The following is a 22,397-nucleotide window of genomic DNA, read 5'->3' on the forward strand; positions in this document are numbered from 1 at the left end:
TTAGATGATATGCTAGGCAACAGGGAAAGTCTGAATGAATTCATAAAGATTTAAATCATACAAAATAATGTCTCTGACCACAGTGGAATGAAGCTATAAAATGAAAGGACCAGAGAACCAGATTAGGTACAAAAATATGGAAGTAAAGAACACACTCTTAGACAAAAAGTGGGTTAAGGAGAAAATCTTAAAAAAAATTAGTCACTACCTTGAAACCAATGAAAATGACAACACAATGTGTCAAACCTCATGGGATGCAGCAAAAGCTGTACTGAGAGGGAAATTCATAGCCTTAAATTCATACTTCAAAAAAGGAGAAAGATCAATGCTACAATTTCTTCAATTTCTAGTCACAGTAGTTTCATAGTAGAATGTCAGTAAGTTTGTCTAATCCATATTTTATTCCTGCATCCTGTGGACCCTGGGATGGTGATGCTTACTTCAGCTCTATTGGGAGAGGGGGTTTAGATTCCACGTGGATGATAGATGCAATTTTCCTGCTTGCAGTTGTAGGCACTCGGTTCTCCGGTGTGGTAGTTGACCATCTTCACCTCCCTGTTAGCAGACCTGGGTAAATAGAACAAACCAGAGGGTAGGAGTTGCAACTCTGCTGAGGCTCAGGGTCCAGCTGCACACAGACAATCCAGAGATTTAAGTCTCCTGAGTATACACCAACCCTAGTGGCAATCACAGGTTCAGTAAAGGTGACAGAATAGGCATATGTAGAAAGGTCACATCTGGTCCATTGCCATCAAACTCAGGAACAGAAGTGGCCATGGTAGTTGCTGAGGGCAGGGAGAGGGAAGAAGAGATGTGATGTGGGGGCAATTTTGGGACTTGGAGTTGTCCTAAATGATTCTGCAGGGAGAGATACTGGACATTATATATCCTGCCATTACCCACTAAATATACTGGGGGAGAGTGTAAACTACAATGTAAACTATTATCCAAGTGGTGCTGCAGTGCTCCAAAATGTATTCACCAAAGGCAATGAATGTGCCACAATGATGAAAGAGGTTGTTGATGTGGGAGGAGTGAGGTGAGAAGTGTTGGGACTTACATGGGAACCTATTATATTTTTCCAATGTAATATTTTTTTGTGATCTATGTTTCTTCAAAAATACAACTAAAAAATTGATGGCGTGAGGGGCTGGGGAGTGGGGTATATGGGAACGTCTTATGGTTTTTAATATAACATATTGTGTAATCTATTAACTTTTTTAAAAAATCATTAAAAAATAAAATTTTCAAAAATTCAGAAAAAGAGCTAAAATTGAAGACTGAACTGCACACTTGGAGGAATTAATAAAAAAGACAACAAACTAACACCAAAGGAAGAAGAAAGAAAGAACAAAGATCAGTTTAGAACTACATGAAATAGAAAATATGCACAAGGAAAAATAAAACAAACAACTGGTTCTTTGAGAAGATCAATAAAACTGACAAACATTTAGCTAGAGTAACAAAGAAAAAGAGAGAGAAGATGCAATACAGAAAGTAAGAAGTGAGAAAGGGGATATCACCACTGACCCCAGAGAAATAAAGACTATCATAAGGGGATCCTTTGAAAAACTATATGCCAACAAGAAGGACAATTTAGAGGAAAGAGAGAAATTCCTAGAAATACATAAGCAGCCTACATTGGAGAAAGAAGAAATTGATGATGTCAACCAAACTACCATGTGTAAAGAAATAGAATCAAGTATTAAAAACCTCCCAACTAAGAAGAGCTCAGGGCTAGATGGATTCATAGGTGATTTCTACCAAACATTCTGGAAAGAATTAACACCAATATTACTTAAACTCTTCCAAAAAATCAAAATAGAAGGAACATTGCCTAACTCATTCTATGATGTCAAACAAAGACACCACAAGAAAGGAAAATTACAGGGTAATTTCTCTAATGAGCCTAGATGCAAAATTCCTCAACAAAATACTTGCTAGTCATATTCAACAACACATCAAATGAATTATACACCATGACCAAGTGGGCTTCATCCCTGGTATGCAAGGATACCCAGGTATTCAACATAAGAAAAACAATCACTGTAACTATCACACAAACAGACTTAAGGGGAAAAAAATCAAATCATATCTATAGATGCATAAAAAGAATTTGAGAAAATACAGTATACTACCCTGATAAAAACACTGGAAAAGATAGGAATAGAAGGAAACTTTCTGAACCTGATAAAGAGTATATATGAAAAACCCAAAGCTAACATCATTTGCAATGGTGAAATTCTAAAATCTTTCCCTCTAAGATCAGGAATAAGAAAAGGTTGCCCAGTATCACCCCTCCTATTTAACATTTAGAAGTACTTGTTTGAGCACTGAGGCAAGAAACAGATTTAAAAGGCATCCAGACTGAAAAGGAAGAAGTCAAAATTTCACTGTTAGCAGACAAAATAATCCTATACATAGAAAGCCCTGAGAAATCTACAACAAACCTTCTAGAACTTATAAATATGTTCAGTAATGTCACAGGTTATAAGGTCAATGCACAAAAATCAGTACCATTTCTGTACACCAATAATTAACAATCTGAGGGGGAAATCAAGAAAAAATACCATTTACAATAGTAAATTTAGAAAATCAAATACCTGGGAATAAATTTAATTAAAGATGTAAAAGACTTATACACAGAAAACTATGCAACACTGTTGAAGAAAATCAAAGAAGACTTAAAATAAATGGGAGAATAGTTCCTGTTCATGGATAAGAAGACTAAATATCATTATGATGTCTATGTGACCCAAACTGATCTACAGATTTAATGCAATCACAATAAAAATCAACAGAGTAATTTCAAGGTACTGGAAAATCTAACCATGAAATTTATTTCAAAGAGAAAGAGGCCATAAGTAGCCAAAGACATATTGAAATAGAAAAATGAAATGGGAGGAATTGCACTACCTGACTTTAAAACATCCTACAAAACTATAGTGGTCAAAACAGCATGGTATTGGCACAAGGATAGACATACTGACCAAGGGAACTGAATTGAAAGTTTTGATATAGATCCTCACATATACAATCATCTGATATTCAACAGGCCACCAAGCCCACTCAACTGGGAGAGCATGGTCTCTTCAACTAATGGTGCATGGAGAATTGGGTATCCATACGCAAAATAATGAGAGGATTATCATCTCACATCTTACATAAAAATTAACTCAAGATGGATCAAAGATCTAAATATAAGAGCCAAGACCATAAAGACCTTGGAAGACAATGTAGGGAAGCATCTACAGGAATTTGTAATGGGAAATGGCTTCATGAACTTCACACCCAAAGCATGAGCAGGGAAAGAAAAAATAAATAAATGGGACCTTGTCAAAATTAAAGCCTTTTGCATCTCAAAAGAGTTCATCAAGAAAGTGAAAAGACAGCCTAAGCAATGGAAGAAAATATTTGGTAGCCATATATCTCATAGGAGCCTAATATTCATCATATAGAGAGAAATCATAGATTTCAAAAACAAAAAAACAACACATTTTAAAATTGGGTAAGAGATCTGAATAGATGATTCTCTAAACAAGAAATACAAATGGATAAAAAGCACATGAAAAGATGCTCAACATCACTGGCTATTAGGGATATGCAAATCAAAACTACAATGAGATACCATCTTACATCCATTAGACTGGTGGCTATTTAAAAAAAAGAGAGGACTACAGATGTTGGAGAGGGTGGAGGAATGGGAACCCTCATCCACTGGTAGTGGGAATGTAGAAGGATCTAGCCATTCTGGAGAACATTTTGGGGTTCCTCAAAAAACTAGTTATAGGTTTTCTATATGACCCAGGAATTCCACTGCTGGGTATATACCCAGAAGAACTGAAAATAAGGACACAAACCAATATATGCATACCAGTATTCATAGTAGCATTATTCACAAATGCCAAAAGTTGGAACCAATGCAAATGCCCATCAAGAGATGAATGGATAAACAAAATGTGGTATATTTGTACAATGGAATACTAAATTCAGCTGTAAGAAGGAATATAGTACTAACACATGGGATAACACGGATGAATCTTGAGGACCTTATTTTGAGTGAAGCAAGCCAGACATTGAAGGACAAAGAGCACATGACCTCTCTAATATAAATTAAGCAAATCAAGCTGACTCAGAAAGCTAAAGACTGGAAGATAGGCTTACAGGAAATGGGGGTGGGGGGAGGAAGGTTATGAGCCAATCCCCAAACTGGCAAAATCTATGATAAAGTGGAGGTAAGTGTTTGTGTAGTGAAGGGATAAGATGGGGACATAGGGATACTATTGGGTTGAGCTTTGCAGGCTTGATGGGGCCCTGGGTTGGGAGGATGGATCAGAGGCCCAAGGAATTGGGGGGAGGGTGAGGAGGAGCAAGTGAACACAGGAGATTGTTGGGTATGTGGTTGAAACTATAATGTTGAGAAGACATTTTAGAAAATACTATAAGGAAGGGTTACTGGTTTAAGGTGTTTAATGGGGGGCATCTGGTACAGGGTATCCTGGGACAAGCTTCTAGGGAGTGTGTAAGTGCTCATATTGTCAGAGTGTGTTATATCAGTGGGTGGAAACCCAGCCAATGAGTGTATTATGCCCCAAGCCTCAGGAGACCTGATGTAATCAAGCAGAGGGGAGCTTGTCTCTTGAAAGCATGGGTGGCTCCCAATGGGGAGGACAGTTAAGTCTGTCAAGCCATTAGCATTGTTGCAAGTATCTATGAATCAGGTCCTTCAAGCAGTGAAGTTTGGTTGTCACTGTGAGCACTGAGGGCAGGGAGAGAGAGGAATATAATAGTTGGTAGAGGGGTTAAGTGGGGGGGGGGCAATGGAAGTGTTCTGCATGATCCTGCAGTGATGGATACAGGCCATGTTAAATATCATGAAAAATTTATAAAGATGTATAGTCTAAATGTAAACCATAACGTAACCAAAAATTTATAAAATTGTGCAGTCTAAAATGTAAAACATAATGTAAACCATAATGGAACCATGGTTGGTAGCTATGTTTCATGATCTGTATATCAATTGCAGCAAAAGTAAGATCATTCCTGGGGAAGGGGGAAAGGGTTTAATGTTGGGTATATGGGATTTCCCTATATTCTATATGTGACTTTACTGTGACCTAGAAGTTTTATACTGCATAAAAAAAAAAGGATGTAGATATTGAGCAAGAAAGGCAAGAGATTGCCTTACCACTGTGCATACAGAGCAACACCTATTACAGTGATGAAAGGCAAAACGTCAAAATTTATATTTTTAATAACCCAATTTATTTTTTCTTTATTTTAGTTTTTCTAAATTATTATGTATCTTATTCCTATTTTTCAACCTATTGTTACTATTTCATTTTCCTACTAATTGAATTTGGCAATATATTAGAATTCATTTTTGAAGAAATTTTGAAACAAATGGATTCAGGGGAGGAGCACTCATGTGGCTGTCATTGATGGGAGATGCATCAGTGGGAGGGAGTTCTCCAGGGCATGCATATAGGGTATATAGATATGTCCAGATGTTCATTAGGTATTGACATAGGGGGTAGTTTCACATGACAACTGATGGAGTGCTGAGTTCCCATTCCAGGAAACTGTCACACTCCCCAATGGAGCAGCAACAATCCCCCAAGTACAAGGGCAATGACCACTGAAGAAGGATGGTCCAATGATGGGCCCTTGATACTGATGACTGTGCTTATGAGTCTGTGCGCTTGAAATTTCAACTAAGCCTAGAGCTGCAGGGTACCTAAGAGTTACCTCCTGAGAACTTCCATGTTGCTCAAATGCGGCCACTCTCTAAGACAAATTGAGCCTCTCTGGTGCTGAGGGATTAATACCACACACCAGCTGGTGATTCAACTAGAAAAAGACCTTGAATAAAAGGGGGAAATGGTGAGGACAACAGTTTATATGGCTAAGATACTTCAAAATGAGTCAGGAGGTCCTCACATCTCAGCAGGATCTCAGAGACAGCCAAGGTACATACAACCCCAAGTACTTGTGCTCCTGGGGGCTATGGAGACACCCAGGTTGTACAGTCATGACAGATGGCTCTGGAATCCAGTATCTTGCCAGTGTGCCCTACTTTGGAATTTGTGCTCCTGAGTGTGATGGAGTTGGACTCAGATGTAATCTCTCTACACATGCCTCTTCTGCCACTTTTACTGAACCTGTGTTTGATGCAGCGGTTGGTGTATGCTTAGGAGACTTGAATTTCTGGACAGCCTATGTGCCAGCTGGGCCCTGAGTTTCAGTAGAGTTGCAACACCTACTCTCTGGTTAATTGGGCTTACCTAGGTCAGCTAACAGAAATGTAAGGATGGTCAGCCAGGATACCAGGGAACCAAGAGAGTCTACAGCTGCAAGCAGGAGAATTCCATTCACCAGCCATGTGGGATCTAAGCCCCCTCTCGATTTAGAGGTGGAGTAGCCATTGCCATCCCAGGGTCCTCAGGATGGAGGAATAGAATATGGATTAGAGTGGACTTACTGGTATTCTGCTGTATAATTATTGCAACTCTAGCAATGGAAGAAATTTTATCATTGATGTGGAGACAGAGGCATGGGAGTTGCTGGGGGCAGGGAGAGGGAAAAAGAGGTGTGATATTGGGCATTTCTGGAACTTGGAAGTGTCCTAAATGATATTGCAGGGACAGATGCAGGACATTATATACCCTGCCATAACCCACCGAATGGATTGGGAGAGAGTGTAAACTACAAGAAAAACTATAATCCCTCTCCCCAATTCCTTGGGCCACTGCCTACCACTCCAAGCAAGAGAATGTCATCCATCAAAACCATGTGGGATCTAAGCCCCCATTCACTATAGAGGTGAATCAGACATCACTAACCCAGGGCCCATAGGGTGAAGGAATAAAATATGGATTAGAGTGAGCTTACTGGTATTCTACTATAGAACTATTGTGATTAGTAATGGAAGACACTATAGCATTGATCCGGAGAAAGTGGCCAAGGTAGTTACTGAGGGCAGGGAGAGGGAAGTAGAGATGACATATGGGGGCATTTTAGGGACTTGGTGTTGTCCTAAGTGATACTGCAAGGGCAGATGCTGGACAATATATATCCTGCCATAACCCACTGAATGTACTAGGGGAGAGTGCAAACCACAACGTAACTATAATCCATGCAGTGGAGTAGTGCTCCAAAATTTAGTCACCAAAGGTAATGAATGGGTGACAATGATGAAAGAGGTTGTTGATGTGGGAGGAGTGGTGTGGTGGGAAGTGGGGTACATGGAACCTCATTTTTTTTGTTTGTTTGTTTTTCAACCAATTAATTTTATATTTTAAGAATTTTTTGTCTTTATTTTTCTAATGTTACATTCAAAAAATATGAGGTCCCCATATACCCCTCATCACCCTCACTCCACTCCTCCCTCCATAACAACAACCGCCTCCATCATCATGAGACATTCATTGCATTTGGTGAATACGTCTCTGAGCACCACTGCACCTCATGGTCAATGGTCCACATCATAGCCCACACTCTCCCACAGTCCACCCAGTAGGCCATGGGAGGACATACAATGTCTGGTAACTGTCCCTGCAGCACCACCCAGGACAATTCCAAGTCCCAAAAATGCCCCCACATCACATCTCTTCCTCCCACTCCCTACCCCCAGCAGCCACCATGGCAACTTTCTCCACACCATTGCCACATTTTCTTCAATTACTAATCTCACTAGTTCATGGATAGAATATTAGTAAGTCCACTCTAATCCATACTCTATTCCTCCATGCTGTGGACCTTAGAATTGTTGTGTCCACTCCACATCTATATCAAGAGGGGGCTTAATTCCACATGGATGCTGGATGCAATTCTCCTGCTTTCAGTTGTAGGCACCCTTAGCTCCCTGGTGTGGTGGTTGACCTTCTTCACCTCCATGTTAGGTGGGTGGGGTAAGTCCAATAAACCAGAGTGTAGGAGTTACAAGTCTTTTGAGCTCAGGGCCTGGCTATTACATGGTCAGTCCAGAGATTCAGGTCCCCTGGGTATACATTAAACCCCAGCACTAACTACAGTTCTGGTAAAAGTAACAGGAGAGGCTTGTGAAAAAAGATCACATCTGAGTCCAGCTCCATCACACAGAAACACAAACTCCAAAGTAGGACCAACTGACATGGCACTGAACTCCATCTGCCACGACCATAGAACCTGTGGGTCTCGGTAGCCCTCAGAAGAACCAATACCTGGGGTTGTACCTACTATATCTGTCTCTGGGACTCTGCTTGGATGTCCTATGCATAAGGACAACCCCTCTGATAACCTACCAGCTCTTTTTGGAGACTCATAGCCATATAAACTCATTTGTCCTTTCCATTTCCCTTTATTCAGGTCAAAAAGCATTTTTAACTCCTGGTATTATATGTAGATTGAGATATTCTGCTGGTCCGAGTTGACCCTTTTATTCAAGGCCATCAGCTGGTACTTGGTAGTAATCCCTCAGTGCCAGGGAGGCTCATCCCCAGGAGTCATGTCCCATGCTGGGGGGAAGGCAACACATTTACATGCTGAGTTTGGCTTTGAGACTGGCCACATGTGAGCAACATGGAGGCTCTCAGGAGGTAACTCTTAGGCACCTTGCAGCTCTAGGCCTTGTTCTTATTTCAGGTGCACAAGCTCACAAGCATAGTCATTAGTATCAAGGGCTCATTGTTGGACCTTCCTTCTTTTTTGGTCTTTGCCGTTGCACTTGGGGGATTGTTGCTGTTCCTTTAGGGACTGTGATAGAGCTCCTCTGGCTAGGAACTCAGCACTCCATCAGGTGTTGTTTTTAATTGTATCCACTATGAAAATATCCAAACATTTCTATGTACCCTGGATATATGCCGTGTAGAACTCCCTGTCAACCATGTGTCCCCTGTCAATAACATCCCACACCAGTATTCCTCCACTGCCATTGTTGAACCTCTCTGTGATCCAAAACTTCTTTAAAAGTGAAGCCCAATATATTGCCAGGTTCCATTAATAGTAAAATGGAATACAGCGATGAGTTTAAAGGCTAGATATAGAATACATATTAATTTAGAAAAATTAAGGTAAAAATAAATTGGGGTATCAAAAAATTTAAAAATGCAAAAGCTTTGCTTTTGATGTTTTGCCTTCCATCACTGCAACAAGTGTTGCCCTGTATGCAAGTTGGCAAGGCAACTTCTTCCATCTTTTCCTCAGTGTCTACATCCTTTTTCTTTTCTAATTATTAAGCTTATCTTCACAAAAGTTTTAGATCACAGTAATTCATATATAGAATTTACAGTACTCCCACATATCCAACATAAAACCCTTTTCCCTTCCACAATAATAATTGTTTTACATATTCATACTATATTTACTGAAACTGATGTACAGATATTGAGACAATAGCTTTCAAACAAGGTAACATTGGGGTTTACATTGTGGTTTATATTTTAGACTACACAATTTCCTAAATTTTTAGATATCTTATGTTTTACATTATGATTTACATTTTAGCCTATCAGCCCCTATATATTTTTGGTGTAATTTTACATGTCTTATATCCATCCTTGCATAATCTTGTGAAACACTTCTATTGCCCATACAGTTACATTGGTTCCATCTATTCAATACCTATTTCCCCCTCCCCTTAGGGCCCACAGTGACAGTCAATCTTCATTGCTTGAAGGGCCATGTTCAGAGATACTTGCAACAGTACTGAGGGCTTGACATGCTCAACTGCCCTAATGCACTGGGAGCCACCATTTCTCTTGAGAGATACAATTCCCTCTATTTGAGGGCATCAGTCCTCCCCAGAATGTGGGTATACCTTCATTCTTCTTATATGGGTCTCTATCCAATGATATAACCCACTATGGCAAAATGAGCATTCACATACTCCCTAGAAGCCTGTCCTGTGTTGGATTATCCCCTTCAAGCATCTTAAACAGGTAACCTTCCTTATTATATTTTTGAAAAAGTTTTCTCAGCATTATACTCTCAACCAAATACCTGACAATCTCCTATGTTCGTATGATGCCCCACCCTCCCTCCAATTTCTTGGGCAACATTACCTATCCTCCCATACCAAGCCCCCCCAAACCCTCAAAGCCCCACCCAAAGGTAACCCCTTCTCCCATTTTATCCCTTCCTTGTACAAATACTTACCTCCAGCTTATCACCGATTTCACCCATGTAGGTGTCAGCTTACATCCTTCCTCTACCCTCTAATTTCCTTTAAGCCTATCATCCAGTCTCTAGCTCTCTAAGGCAGCTTGGTTTACTGATTTCATATCATTGAGGTTATGTAGTATTTGTCCTTCAATGCCTGGGTTGCTTCACTCAACATAAGGTTCTCAAGATTCATCCATGTTATCACATGTGTTTGTAGTGTATTCATTCTTAAAGCTGAGTAGTATTCCATTGTATGTATGTACCACATTTTGTTTATCCATTCATCTGTTGATGGACATTTGAGTTGATTCCAACTTTTGGCAATAGTGAACAATGCTGCTATGAACATTGGTGTGCATATATCGGTTTGTGTCCTTGTTTTCAGTTCTACTGGGTATATACCCAGCAGTGGAATTGCTGGGTCATATGGCAAATCTCTAGCTAGTTTTTTGAGAAACTGCCAAATTGTCCTCCAGAATGGCTGGATCCTTCTGCATTCCCACCAGCAGTGGATGAGTGTTCCCATTCCTCCACATCCTTTCCGGCACTTGTAGTCTTCTGTTTTTTTCATAGCTGCCAATCTTATGGGAGTAAGATGGTATCTCATTGTAGTTTTGATTTGCATTTCCCTGATAGCTAGAGATTTGGAGCATTTTTTCATGTGCTTCTTGACCATTTGTTTTTCTTCTTTGGAGAAGTGTCTGTTTAAATCTTTTCCCCATTTTTTAAAATGGGTTGTCTGTCTTTTTATTTTCAAGATCTAGGAATTCTTTATATATGTAAGTTATAAGTCTCCTATCAGATATATGGTTACCAAATATTTTCTCCCATTGTGTAGGCTCTCTTTCCACTTTCTTGACAAACTCTTTTGAGGTGCAGAAGGCTTAATTTTGAGGAAGTCCCATTTATCTACTTGCTCCTTTGCTGTTCGTGCTTTTGGTGTGAAGTTCATGAAGCCATTTCCTATTACAAGGTCTTGTATATGCTTCCGTACACTGCTTTCCAAAGTCATTATGGCTTTGGCTCTTATATTTAAGTTTTTGATCCATCTTGAGTTGATTTTTGTATCAGGTGTGAGTTGGTAATCCTCTTTCATTCTTTTACATATGGATATTCAGTTCTCTAGGCACCATTTGTTGAATAGGCCATTCTCTCCCAGTTGAGAGGGTTTGGTGGCTTTATCAAATATTATATGACTATATATATGAGGATCTATAGCAGAACTCTCAATACAAGGCACCTCATATTTTTAATGTAACATTTTTGTGATTTATGTATCTTTTAAAAAAAGGCAATTTATTACTAAAAATAAATAAATAGATAGAACCAGCAAGATGGTGGTGGAGTAAGGAACTCCTAGAGTCAGCTCCTGCTACAGGGCAGTTAGCAAACACCCAGAGCTCTCTGGAGGAAGCTGAAGCACCTCTTTGGGAGCTCCAGGAGGACAGAAGGGTATCATGCAACATCCCTGGGGAGTGGAAGGAGATTGCCCATCTGCAGAGAAGACTCATAAGTAGAGTGCTCCATGCCATGGAGGCTAGTGCCCATCCTCCACTGGAGGCACAAGCCAGCTTGGGAGTTGTTCCATGGGTGGAATTGAAAGCTCCACTTCCCCAAAATTGGGGAGGAAGAGACAGTTGGGCACCCATTTCAGCTATGATGAGGAAATTCAGTGGGCTACAGTATGATCCTGAGAACAGCTAAGGTTTGAACTTGTCCAGATCAGAGAGAGGCCAGGAGCTGCATTCTTAACTCCGCACCTGGCATGAGGGGAAGTGGTGCAGACTAAAAATCCCAGTGCTGGTGGGGGCCGGCTTCTTCCCATACAGATCATATTGAAGGTCTAGCTCCATTTCACAGAAACAGGGGAGAAGGAGACAGTTGGTTGCTGATTTCGGCTACTGATTGGGAGACTTTGCTGGCTAAGAGATAACCCTGGGAACAGCTGGAGTGAGAACCAGCCTAAGTCAGAAAGAGGCCAGTAGCCACCATTCTGATACCACCCCCAGGCTGAGGGGAAGCCAGGCTGATAGTTTCTTTCATGCAGATCAGCCTGCAGCCTGCCTAGGCTTCAGCCCCACCTCTGGCAGGGAGGAGCCTGAGGAGCCCTGCACCAGCCTTACAGGTAACTGCAGGGGACTTTGGCTAGCATAGACTGAAAATCAGAAGTCTACCAGGGCAACTGCAGTCATCTTGGACCCACACTGCATAGATTGCTGTCCATAACTGCAGCTCCATCCCTGCCCTAGGCAGGGGAGAAAGCTTCACAGCTGTGAAGCTTCATCAGTCTCTCTGGGCAACTACAGTCTAGGCCTGCATGTGGATCATCCCACATAGCTGTGACTCTGTCCCTATCCCTGGCAAAGGGGAAAGTTGGAAGAAGCTTCATTGGTCCCGGGTGCAATGAAGGCAGCTTGAGCCTCCACAGTTTATAGCACCAACTACATGCTTGGCTCCTACTGCATAACCAGCATAGGAGAAATTATAGGAAGGCCTAACTAAAGAGAAAAACTACACACAGAAAAAAACTCTAGTAACCCAGATGCAAAGACACCAACAAAAAATTACAATCCACACCAAGAAACGGGAAGCTATGCCCCAGATAAAGGAATAAGATAAGCCTCCAGATGACATAAAGGAGTTGAGATGACTAATTATAGATGTTCAAACAAATCTCCTTAATAAATTCAATGAGATGGCTAAAGAGATTAAGGATATTAGGAAGACATTGGATGAGCACAAAGAAAAATTTGAAACCATACATAGAAAAACAGCAGATCTTATGGGAATGAAAGGTGCAATCAATGAAATTAAAAAATCATTGGAATCATAAAAGAGCAGATTTGAGGAGGCAGAAGAAAGGATTGGTGATCTTGAAGAAATGGCCTCTGAAAGTGAACATCTAAAAGAAGAGATTAAGAAAAGAATGGAAATAATTGAACAAGGTCTCAGGGAACTAAATGACAGCAAAAGGCATGCAAACATGTGTCATGGGTATCCCAGAAGGAGGAGGGAAAAGGGGCAGAAGGAATATTTAAAGAAATAATGGTAGAAAATTTCCCAACCCTACTGAAGGACATAGATATCCCTGTCCAAGAAGCACAACATAGTCGCATTTGAAAAAATCCAAATAGACCAACTCCAAGATACATATTCATCAGAATGTCAAAGGCCAAAGACAAAGAGAATTCTGAGAGCAGCAAGAGAAAAGCAATGCATTACATATAAGGGATACCCAATAAGATTAAGTGCTTATTTCTCACCAGAAACCATGGAGGCAAGAAGACAGTAGTCTGATATATTTAAGATACAACAGAAAAATTGCCAGCCAAGAATCATATATCCAGCAAGACTCTCTTTCAAAAAAGAGGGTGAAATTAGAATATTCACAGATAAACAGAAACTGAGAGATTTTCTAAGCAAGAGACCAGAACTTCAGGAAATACTAAAGGGTGTGCTAGAGTTTGAAAAGAAAAGACAGGAGAAAGGGGCCTGGAAGAGAGTCTAGTAATAACAATTATATCAATAAAAATAAATAAAAGTGTCAAAAGAGTGGTGAAAACAAAGTGTGACAGATAAAACTCAAATAGTCAGGAATAAACTTAACAAGTGATTTAAAGAACTTGTATTCAGAAAACTGCAACTCAGTGTTAAAACAAATAAAAAAAGCCCTAAGTAACTGGAAGAAAATTCCATGCTCATGGATTGGAAGACTAAATATCATTAAGATGTCAATTCTACTCAAATTGATATACAGATTTAAAGCAGTCCCGATAAAAATTCCACCAGCATTAAAGGAAAAATTGAAAACACGATCCTTAAATTTATTTGGAAGGGTAAGGAGTCCTGAATAGTCAGAAACATCATAAAATGGAAAAGTGAACCTCATCTCCAGTGTTTAAAGCATAATACCTACCTATAATGGTAAAAACAACATGGTACTCATCTAAAGACAGACACAATAGAGCAATGGAACCAAATTTATGGTTCAGAAACAGACCCTTACAGGTATGGTCAAGTAATTTTTCACTAGCCTGTCAAACTCACACAGCTTGGGCAAAACAATCCATTCAACAAATGGTGCTAAAAGAATAGGATATCCATAGCTGAAAGAAGGAAACTGGCCCCTTATTTCACACCTTATCCAAAAACTAACTCGAAATGGATCAAAAAACTAAAAATAAAAGCAAGAGCCATAAAAGTTCTAGAAGAAATTATTGAAAAATATCTTCAAGACCTGGTGGTAGGTGGTGGATTCTTAAAGGAGATTAGAGAAGGACTGAGTGGACTACTGATGTTTAATGTATGTAGAAATTTTAATTAGTTTTACTGTAAAATTGTGGAAATGTATAGAGTGGATGGTAACCCACAGTGAGTAACAGCTAGTTTATAAATGGGAATGTGACTGAAAATGATAGTCTAGTTATGCAAATGCCAATTGACAGAATGCTTGAGAATAATCTAGGAACTGGATAGCACAGTGAACCAAGAGGTGGGTGAGAATTGTGGTTGATGGTACAGATGCAAGAGTGTCCTTTGTGAGCTAGAACAAATGTTTATTACCACTGCAGGGTGTTGGGAATGTGGAGAAGCATGGAAAAATACAGCTGGAGTCACCTATGGACTGCGGTTAGTAGTAATAATATTCTTGCATCTATACAAAAGATGTACTGTGTTGATACTGAGGCAGTATGGAAAATGTGCACAAAATGTACACTATGGACGTGGAAATAATCAGATGATATTATTTTATCTGTAGCAAATGACATACCACATTGTGGTGTGTTGATGGAGGGGTGTTGTTTGGGAATTCTGCACATATGCATGATTGTTTTAAACGTTTACAATTTCTGTCATAAAAAATATATTTAAAAAATAATATTAGGGTGGGTTGGGGGAAAAACACACCAAATGTAAGATAAGAACTATGTGTAGTAGTAAGATTTTGCCAGTGTTCTTTCATAATTTGTAACATACACCTCACGACAATGCAAGGTGTTGGTAGAGGGTTGATATATGGGACCCCTGTATGATGTTATGCATGTTTGCTTTGTAAGTTCATAACTTTTACTATACATTTCATTGTTTATGTATGCTCATATATAAATGATATAAAGTTAATAATAATTGGATTGGTTAGGGGAAAAATACTTTGTTTAGTAGTAATATTTTTACAATGCTCTTTAATCATTAGTTTAAAAGTTTTAAAAACAATACAAGGTATTGGTGGTAGGGTGAGATGATATATATGTTTGTTTGATGTTATATGTTTGTTTTGTAAGTTCACAACCATTATACATTTATTGTTTATGTATGTTTATGTATGAGTGATATATTTCAATAAAATAAAAATAAATAAAACTAAACAAACAACAACAAAAAAAAACTATAATCCATGCTGCGTAGCAATGCTCCAAAATGTACTCATCAAATGCAATGAATGTACCACACTAATGAAAGATGTTGTCAATGTGGAGGAGTGGGGTGTGTGGAGTGGGACATATGGGAACCTCATATTTTTTCATGTAACATTATTTGTGATTTATTTATCTTTTTAAAAAGTCAAAAGCAAAAAAAATAAAATAAAATAAAAAAGCACATTAAAATTTTACACCATGATCATGTTCTTTGTTTTGAGTTACTGGTGCCAGAGATTGAAACCAGGACCTCATATGTGGGAAGCCAGTGCTCAAGTACTGAGCCACATTGGATCCCCTGAGCTGATATTTGTTTGTTTGCTTATTGTTGTTTTTCTTTTTAATAGGCACTAGTAAGTGGAAACACAGGACCTCTATTGTGGGAAGCAGGTGTTCAACTGCTTGAGCAACATCCACTCCCTGATCATATGGGTATTAAAACAGGTAGGCAAGGATGGTTCAACATAAGAAAATCAATCAGTGTAATATATCACATTAAGAAATTGAAGAAAAAAGTCACTTTATTATCTCAAAGGTCCAGAAAATGCATGTGAGAAAATATAACATCGCTTCTTGATAAAACCTCTCTGAAACGTAACAACAGGAGAAAATTTTCATAATATGATAAATGTCACATATGAAAAACCCATGACTACAGCGTACTAAATGGCAAAAGATCATTTTTCCCAATGAGATCCTGAAAAAAACAAGGATGCCCATTATTTCTGCTGTTATTCAATATTGTGCTAGATGTTCTAGCTATAGCAATTAGGCAAGTAAAAGATATGAAAGACACCCAAATAGGAAAGGAAGCAGGAAAACTTCACTATTCCCTATTAATATGACCCTATCTTAAAAAATCCAAAAAAATCCACAGCAAATCTAAAACTAATAGACAACCTCTGCAAAGTGGCAGAATACAAGATTAATGTGCAAAAAATCAAGAGTTTCTATATACCACTAATGAGCAAACTGAGGAAGTTAGGGAAAAAATTGAATTTACAATATTGACTAAAATAATCAAATATTTAGGAATAAACAATTAAGGACATAAAGGGCCTGTATTCAGAGAACTATAAAACATTGTTAAAAGAAAGCAAGGAAGACCTCAATAAATTGAAGGATATTCTATGTTCCTGGGTCCAAAACTAAATATCACTAAGACGGCAATTTTACCCAAACTCATCTATAGATTTAATGCAATCCTAATACAAATTCAAACAGCCTTCTTCGTAAAACTGGAAAAGCCAATAATCAAATTTATCTTGAAGCACATGGGTTCCTGAATAGCCAAAACTTCCTTAAAAAAGAATGAAGTTGAGCGATTTTCATTTCCTTACTTTAAAGCATATTATTTACCCAAAGTGGTAAGAAATGGCATGTACTAGTATAAAGATAGATTGATTGATGGGATTGAATCAAGAGTTCAAAATAGAGTCACATCTATGGTCAAGTGATTTTTGACAAGACTGTGAAACCAATCCAGTTGAGTTAGAAGAGCCTATTCAACAAATGGTGCTGGGAAAATTGGATACCCATCTCTCAAAGGAAGAAAAGGAACACCCTATCTCACACCTCATTAAGTTAAATTAACTCAAAATAGGTTGAGAACCTAAATCTAAAAATCTAGAACCATAAAACTCCTAGAAAAAAATGTACGGAAACAACTTTAAGATCTTGACCTTGGCCGTTACACCCAAAACACAAGTAAAGAAATAAAAAATAGATAAATTGAACTTAGGATTTCCACAAAATGAAACACTTTCGTGTGTCAAACAATTTTTTAGAGCGAAAATGCAAATTATTCAATGGGAGAAAATCTTCAGTAACCACATATCCAACAAGGATTTTACTTCCATGTTATATAAAGAGATCACAAAATTCAAGGACAGAAAGACAGACAACCTAATTAAAAAATGGGCAAAAGAATTGAGTAGACATTTTTTCAAAGAGGAAATACAAATGGCCAAATAGCTTAATGAAAAGATGCTCAGTGTTTCTAGCTATTAGGGAAATGCTGGTCAAAACTACAACGATGGAAGTGGATTTGGCTCAACAGAGCATCTGCCTACCACATGGGGGAGCTAAGATTCAAACCAGGGCCTCCTGACCTGTGTGATAAGCTGGCCCACGCACAGTGCTGATGTGCACAAGGAATGCTCTGCCACTCAGGGTTGTCCCCTGCATAGGGGAGCCCCACACGCAAGGAGTGCACCCTGTAAGGAGAACTGACCAGCATGAAAGAAAGTTCGGCCTGCCCAGGAGTGGCGCCACACACACGGAGAGCTGACGCAGCAAGGTGAACCAACAAAAAGAGACACAGATTCCCACTGCTGCTGACAAGAATATAAGTGGATACAGAAGAACACACAGCAAATGGACACAGACAGCAGACAACTGGGGTGGAGGGAGGGTGGGAAATGGGAGAGAAAAGAAAGAAAAGAAGGAAAGAGAAAATAAATTAAAAAAGAACTACAATGAAATGTTTCATGCCTTACAGAATGGCAATTGAAAAATAAAAATAGAAATCTATGGGTGCTGGAGATCAAGTGGAGAAATTTGAACACTCCTTCACTGTTGGTGGGAATGTAAATGGTGTTGCCTCTGTGGAGGATGATTTGCCGTTCCCTCAGAAAGATAAATATAGAACTGCCCTATGATTCAGCAATTCTACTACTAGAAATATATACGGAAGGACTGAAAGCAAGGATGCTAACAGATATTTGTACACTCAGGTTCATAGTGGCATTACTGACAATTGCTAAAAGATGGAAACAGATTAAATACCAATTAACTGCTACATGGATAAGCAAAATATGGTATATACATACCATGGAATACTATTCAGGTATAAGAATAAATGAAATCGGGATGCATGTAAGAACAGGGATGACCCTTGATGATACTATGTTGAGTGAAATAATACAGAAACAAAAGGATGAATATTGCATATTCTCACTGATGCAGACTAAATACGGTTAGTAAGCTTATGAAATAACACTAGAATATAGGTCAGTAGGAGACAGAAAGTTGGTTAAGAAGGGGGAGATGATACTGAATGTATGCTGAATGTTTAATAAGGTCAATTACAAATATGTTGTAATGAGTAGAGTTGATATTGACACATTATACTGGATTATTACACACACTGCTTATTTATAACCTAGGATTTTAGTTGAAAGGTGTAGTCTAGGGAGGTTACTGTTAATTGAAAGATAGCATACTCAAAGAGCTAGAGACTGGAAAAGAGGCTTACAGGAAATCGGGGGGTGGAGGAAGGATGTGAGCTGACGTCTGCAGGGGTGGAATCTATGATGAGCTGGCGGTAAGTATGAGCACAAAGAAGGGACAAAAAGGGGGCAAGGGGTTGCCTTCGGGTGGGGCTTTGCGGGCTTGAGGGGGGTTGGGGATGGGCAGAGGGGTAATATTGCCCAAAAATTGGGGGGAGGGAGGGGCAACATAAGAACATAGGCGAGTGTCAGGTGTTCGTTGAGAGTAAAACGTTGAGAAAATCGTATCAAAATATAATTAGGAGGGGTACCTGTTTAGGATGCTAAGGGGGGATGGTCTGATGTGGGACGGACTCCAGGGGAATAGCTGAAGGCTCATTTTGCCAGGGTGGGTTGTACCATTGGGTAGAGACCCAAGAAGTGAGAGTTGGGGTGGACCCACATCCTGGGGAGGACTAATGCCATCAAATAGAGGGAACTGTATCTCTCCTGAGAAAGGGTGGCTCCCAGGGCATTAGGGCAGTTGAGAAAGTCAGGCCCTGAACACTGCTGCAAGTATCTCTGGACGTGGCTCCTCGGGAAATGGAGATTGGCTGTCGCTGTGGGCCTCAAGGGGAGGGGAAAATGGATGTGGAATGGATGGAACCAAGGTAAATGTGGGGGCAAAAGAGGAGTTTCGCGAGAGTACACAAGGATGAATATAAAACATGTAATATTTTTTTTTTCTTTTTTTTTTTTTTAATTTTTTTATTTTTTATTGACTTTGTAATAATATTACATTAAAAATATATATGTGAGGTCCCATTCAACCCCACCCCCCCACCCCCCCTCTCCCCCCCCCCCAATAACACTCGTTCCCATCATCATGACACATCCATTGGATTTGGTAAGTACATCTTTGGGCACCTCTGCACCTCATATACATTGGTTCACATCATGGCCCATACTCTCCTCTATTCCATCATGTAGGCCCTGTGAGGATTTACAATGTCTGGTGATTACCTCTGAAGCACCATCCAGGGCAGCTCCATGTCCCGAAGACGCCTCCACCTCTCATCTCTTCCTGCCTTTCCCCATACCCTTTGTCCATTATGTCCACTTTTCCCAATCCAATGCCACCTCTTCTATGTGGACACTGGATTGGTTGTGTCCATTGCACCTTTATGTCAAGAGGAGGCTCAGATTCCACCTGGATAAAACATGTAATATTACACCAAAAACATATAGGGGACGACAGACTAATAATGTAAACCATAATGCAAAACATAGGATAACTAAAAAATTTAGAAAACTGTACATCCTAAAGTATGGACCACATTGTAAGCACAGAGGTCACCTTGTTTGAAAGCTATTGTTTCAGAATCTGTACGTCAGTTTCAGGAAATATGATATGAATAAGTTAAAAGATTATCGCTGTGGAAGGGAAAAGGTTTTATGGTGGATCTGTGGGAGTACTGTATATTGTATATATAAATTACTGTGATCTAAGACTCTTATGAAGAAAAGCTCAATAATTAGGAAAAAAAAGAAAAGAAAAAGATAGGATGTAGAATTTTTTCCAAATCAATATGTACTCTAGATCTAACCCTTAAACTCATCGCTATATTCCATTTTACTAGTAAGGAAAACTGACATTATGTTGGGATTCACTTTACAGGAAGTTTTGGATCACGGAGTGGTTCAACAATGGCGGTGGAGGAATACTGATATGGAATGTTATTGACAGGCTATATATGGCTGACAGAGTTATACATGGCATATGTCCAGGGTACATGGTAATGTTTAGATATACTCATAGTGGAAACAATCAAAAACAACAGCTGGGGGGGGTTACTGGGTTCCTGGCCGGGGGGTCTCTGTCGTGGTCCCTGGGGGAGCAGCGGCAGTCCCCCAGGTGCAACGGTAAGAACCAGGAAGGAATGAGGGCCCAATAGTGGGCTCCTGATACTAATGGCTATGCTTGTGAGCCTATACACCTGCAATAAGAACAAGGCCTAGAGTAGCATTGTGCCTGGGAGTTTTCTCCTGACAGCCTTCATGTTACTCAAATGTGGCCACTCTCAAAGCCAAACTCAGCATGTAGATGCAGTGCATTCCCCCCAGCGAGGGACATGACACCCGGGGATGAGCCTCCCTGGCACCGAGGGGTCACTACCACATACCAGCTGAAGATGCAACTAGAAAATGACCTTGAATTAAAGGTTCAATGCAGATCAGCAGAATATCCCTGTCTACATATAATAACATGACTTCAAAATGCTGTTTGACCTAATGTAAGGGGGAAATGGAAAGGAGAAATGAGTTTATAAGGCTACGAGTCTCTAAAAAAAGAGCCTGGAGGTTGTCAGAAGGAATGCCCTTATGCACAACTGAGCAGAGTCTAAGAGACAGATAAAGTAGATACAACCCCAGGTATTGGTTCTTTTGAGGGACAAAGAGACCCACGGGTTCTATGGTCATGGCAGATGGGGTTCACTGCCATGGCAGTTGGCCCTTCTTTGGAGCTGGTGTTTCTGCGTGATGGATCTGGACTCAGAGGGGATCTCTTTTCACAAGATTTGCATGCTACTCTACTGGAATTGTAGTTGGTGCTGGGGTTTAAGATAAATTTAGGGGATTTGAATCTCTGGACTGACAATATGATACCCAGGCCCAGAGCCTCAACAGACTTCAGCTCCTACATTCTGATTTATTGGACTTACCCCACTCAGCTAACATGGAGTTGAAGAAGGTCAGCCACCACACCATGGAGCCTAGACTGTCTACAGCTGAAAGCAGGAGGAGTGCATACAGTATCCATGTGGAATCTAAGCCCCCACTTGACATAGATGTGCAATGGACACAACCAATCCAATGTCCACAGAGAAAATGTGGCATTGGTGTGGGAAAGGTGGCCATGGTGGCTGCTGGGTGCGGGAAATGGGAGGAAGAGATGAGATGTGGAGGCGTTTTCGGAACGTGGAGTTGTCCTGGGTGGTGCTTCACGGTCAATTACGGGACATTGTAGATCCCCCCAGGGCCCACTGGATGGAACATGGGAGAGTGTGGGCTATGATGTGGACCATTGACTATGGGGTGCAGGGATGCTCAGAGATGTACTTACCAGGTGCAATGGATGTGTCATGATGATGGGAGAGAGTGTTGCTGTGGGGGGAGAGGGTGATGGGGGCGGTGGGGTTGAATGGGACCTTATATTTTTTGAATGTAATATTAAAAAAACAAAAAACAAAAAAAAAGAAAAAAGAAAGATAGCATAAGGATAATCTAGGAGTTGCATAACGTAGTGATTTTGGTGGTAGATGAAGATTGTGGTTAATACTATAAATACAAGAATGTTCTTCATCTACAAGATGTGAAGAATTTGGTGATAAATAGGAAAAATACAACTAATATATAGACTATAGTAGCCAGTAATATTGTAATCTTTTTTGTAGAAATGGCAAAGAAGGTACTATATCAATGCTAAAAGTAAAAAAAAAAAACTATGGGCTTGGTTTTATTAGATATGAATATGATTAAACATTTTTTCTTCAATTTCTTCATTAAGAAGATGTTGGTCATGACATTTAACCAATCTCTAATCATTTATGTATCTTTTTTCTTTTCTTTT

General features: G+C 39.7%; 1 pseudogene; it reads left to right on the plus strand.

Moving 5' to 3' along the window:
- Window positions 1-22,397, plus strand: part of LOC139439098 (myotubularin-related protein 10-like) — a 303,254-nt pseudogene that overhangs the window by 36,037 nt on the left and 244,820 nt on the right.

The sequence above is a fragment of the Dasypus novemcinctus genome, chromosome 6 (genome assembly GCF_030445035.2).
Source record: "Dasypus novemcinctus isolate mDasNov1 chromosome 6, mDasNov1.1.hap2, whole genome shotgun sequence".
Classification (NCBI taxonomy): domain Eukaryota; kingdom Metazoa; phylum Chordata; class Mammalia; order Cingulata; family Dasypodidae; genus Dasypus; species Dasypus novemcinctus.